Here is a 4,112-nt window from a genome sequence, read left to right on the forward strand (position 1 = left end):
CGTCAGTCCATGCGGGCTCCATGCGGGCGCATGGAGCCCGTGAAGCTCACAGTCAAATGCCCAGAAAACATGTCGGTGCTACAGTACTCAGCTACAGTATTTATGCTACAGTGTTTTTGCTACAGTACCGAGCCCCAAAAATGCCGTTTTTGATGTCGAATTCATCCGATTTACATTTTTGAGCATCGTTTGACTCATTTAAGACCTGCAACACCGAAATAACCAATTTAGACATAAAACGGGCATCAATTCATTAACATGTTCACAAATAATACACGATTAATACATATAAAATACATACATTTAGGCGTTTATCACTTCGCAGTGCGAAAATTTCTGAACATGTTTACACACTCAGAGCCTGCTCTATTATGCAATTTTTTACCAGTGAAAAACATGAAATAGAGCTCAAACGACAAAACTTCGCCAATTCCACATGAAAACACACGATTAAAATTCAAAGTTCACAAGGAAATCTCAGCACAAGCATCTAAGAAATTAAGACACCAACACTTAACAAATTATTCATGCAAACAAACTAAACTAAAGTTAAGAAAACAGTAAACACTTGGGTTGCCTCCCAAGAAGCGCTTGTTTAACGTCACTAAGCTTGACGTACCTTGTCTTACCTCAAGGGGGCTCATAGATGAAAGTTGCCCTCTTACCCATGACTTGAAAGCATGATGAGTACAATCTCTTGAAAGTAGAGGGTGTGTTATCGGGCTTCGGACCACCTAACAATGATACGTCCAACTTCTTCGGTTCACGTACGTTTCCAACAGCCTTGGAGTGTTTCCGGTGGCGTCTCCTAGCCCTCTTCATTTTTCGGAGCACCTTCTTCAAGATCCCCGGGGTAGATGGTACTTCTTCGGTCGATCCAAGCATCATTACTTCTTCTTAATCCTCCTCTAGGTTGAACAAACCCTCGTATGGGTCCGGATTGAACATTTCCTACATGTATTCGTCAATAATCTCATCAGTAGTGTCTAGAAAGAATAAAGTATCATCAAAATCAAGAGAATACCGCATGGCATCAGTAAGGCGGTATATGAGCTTGTCATCTTCAACCCTCAAAGTTAGCTCTCCGCAGTCCATGTCAATCAATGCCTTGGAAGTCCGCAAGAACGGTCTCCCAAGTATCAAAGGTACTTCCGCATCCTCATCGACGCTCTAGCACTACAAAGTCAACGGAAAAAAATGTACTTGTCCACCTTGACAAGCACGTCTTCAATGATGCCTCTCGGATGGCACACTCGCTCGATCCGCTAGTTGCAAAGTCATCCGAGTAGGCCTAGGCTCGCCCTAAGCCTAGCTTTTGAAAGAAGGTGTATGGCATAACATTGATCATCGGCCCCCGAGTCCGCCAATGCCATTTCCTCACCTAGATTGCCAATATTACATGGAATGATGAAGCTTCCCGGGTCTTTCTTCTTGTTCGGCATGTTCTTTTTGCAATACCGCCCGAGCATGAAGCATCTAAAATCACTGAAGCACTTTTCTCCAACTTCCTCTTGTTAGTCAACAAGTCTTTCAAGAACTTTGCATACTTAGGCATTTGGGCCAATGCCTCAACAAAAGGAATATTGATGTTCAGTTGCTTGAACAAACTCAGGAACTTCTTGTACTGTTCATCCCTTGGTCATTTTTTAATCTAGAGGGATAAGGGATTCTTGGCTTGAAAGGTGGGGGTACCACCTCTTTCTCTTTGCTCGTCCCCTCTTCCACCTCTATAACCTCGGGTGCGTGTTCTTTTGGCTTCTCACTCGGAAGCCTACCTTCAACCTCACGACCACTTCTCAAAGTGGTCGCCTTCACATGCTCTCTAGGGTTGGTCTCTGTATTACGTGGTAATTTGACCCACCTGATTTTCAAGGTTATGCAAAGAGGCAGTGTGGTTGCGAAGTGTAGCCTCGACTGATTCAAACCTAGTATTTGTAGATTGCACAAATCTAGCCAAGTGCTTCTCAAGGTCAGTCATTCTGGTTTCCAAACCTGAAACTCTGTTTTCCGCCTGAGCGGCTTGTTGTTGTTGGAAACCTGGTGGCCCCATGGCCTTTTGTGGACCTTGATTACTCAATGAGAAATTGGGATGATTCTTCCAACCCGGATTGTAGGTATTACTATATGGGTTTCCTTGAGGTCTCATGCCATTACCTACAAAATCAACATTCTCCACCGAAGAAACATCACCAATAGAGAACCGGCAATCGGAGGGAGCATGTCCTCCACCACACCCGGTGAAATTAGTCACGGCCGCCACTCTATTTGAAGTTAGAAGATCTAACTTCTTACTCAAATTTTCCACTTGGGCCGCCAATGAAGTTACCGCATTTATCTCATGGAGACCGGCCAACTTTTTCTTCTCCCTAGCATTCCATTGGTAGCTGTTTAACCTTATTTCTTCAATCAACTGACAGGCCTCATCGGGGATCTTGCTACCTAAGGTACCTCCTGCTGTCGCATCCAAGAGTTTCCTTGTACTCGGGTTCAAACCATTGTAAAAGGTTTGAACAATCATCCACTCCGGGAATCCGTGTTGCGGGCACTTCCTCAGGAGCTCCTTGAACCTTTCCCATGTCTCGAATAGAGACTCCAATTCCAATTGAACAAAGGATGAGATCTCGTTCCTAAGCTTTGCTGATTTTCTGGGAGGGAAAAACGGGTTAGGAAAGCTTCCACCATCTCCTCCCACATGGTAACTGATGCTCTAGGTAACGAGTATAGCCACTGCTTCGCTCTCCTCTTTATGGAAAATGGGAAGGCTCTCAATTTGATGGCATCATCCGTCACTCCTTTTATCTTCAGCATATCACACACCTCGAGAAAGCTCTCTAGGTGACTATTTGGATCCTCATCGGCCAAACCATTGAATTATGCAGACTGCTGCAACATGTGGATGAATGCCGGCTTCAACTCAAAGTTCTGAGCTGTAATCGGGGGACACACAATACTTGATTGTGTCCCCAATATTGAAGGTCTGGCATAATCGGATAATGTTCGCTATTGCTCATTACGTTACGCCATGTTTTCGATTCTTCCGCTTCCAAATCAAGCTGGATTAGACTCGTTCTTGCACAGGCTCTTTCCCTTTTTTTCTAAGTGTACGTTCAAGCTCGGGATCTCCTTCAATCAATATTGAGGGATTCCCTCAGGTCATAACTCATGAGCTGCAACAAAAAAAGAAAGAAAAAGAAATCGAGCGATGATAGAATAAGAAGATATGAAATAGAATGTATGGTGAAATAGCTAAGAAAAACAAAGTGTAAAGTATCTCAAAACTCCTATTCCCCGGCAACGGCGCCAAAAACTTGACAAGGTCCCCTTGCGTATATCCTGCAAGTGCACGGGTTTGTCGAAGTAATAATCACAGGTGAGCGGGTATCGAATGCACAGGGAGTAGGAATAAAAATACTTAATTCGATTCTTAGCTATGTGAAAGATCAATGATGATGAGTGTGACAATGATTCAATTCTTAACAATAAAAGCAACAAAAAAGAGAGCAAAAGTAAAGAAGGGGATAAGGCAATCGATAAAGATGGGGTACCCGGATAATGCTCCGCCTAGGATAATTGTTTCAAGTGCAAGAACCCTCTATTATGCTTCCTAATCAATTTAATGATGAGTCATGGAAATCCTTAATTACATAGTTCCAAATCTAAGGTCAACTATGCCTAACTCTATACATGTCCCGGAGGAGAAATCGAACAATCTCAACACCTCGCACTCGTATAGAGTTGCAATGAGCTCTCAAGATTCCAAGTGATAAATCTCTTCCTAATTACAGACCTAACCCTTTGGTCCAGGTGGAAGGTCCCTAACCTCGATGAAGCCCCTAGATACTAAGATCACCTCAACGCTTCACTCCGTTGCACGCGCAACTAAGTCCCAGCGGAGGGTCGTCCCTTAGACCATTCACTCTATTATGGCCGCAAAGAACTCGAGGAACGGAGATAGAATCTATCACGCCGGAGGGGAAAGGGGACGCTCCTGTAACTCTCGACTCATCCTCTCAACCCTCTCCAACCTAGCTTTACTCTAACGCTCGTGGTGTGTCACTCACTCACAAGATTACCAACAAGAACTCTCAACCCTAGTGTCACTCTGGGGGAAA

General features: G+C 44.0%; 1 non-coding gene across 1 annotated transcript; it reads left to right on the forward strand.

Moving 5' to 3' along the window:
- Positions 1 to 2,528: 2,528 nt before the first annotated feature.
- On the forward strand, positions 2,529 to 2,635 carry LOC120269650. The gene has a single exon (XR_005539294.1). It is a non-coding gene; the product is annotated as a small nucleolar RNA R71 (small nucleolar RNA).
- The last annotated feature ends 1,477 nt before the right edge of the window (positions 2,636 to 4,112 follow it).

The sequence above is a fragment of the Dioscorea cayenensis genome, chromosome 9, assembly GCF_009730915.1.
Source record: "Dioscorea cayenensis subsp. rotundata cultivar TDr96_F1 chromosome 9, TDr96_F1_v2_PseudoChromosome.rev07_lg8_w22 25.fasta, whole genome shotgun sequence".
NCBI classification, from domain to species: Eukaryota; Viridiplantae; Streptophyta; class Magnoliopsida; order Dioscoreales; family Dioscoreaceae; genus Dioscorea; species Dioscorea cayenensis.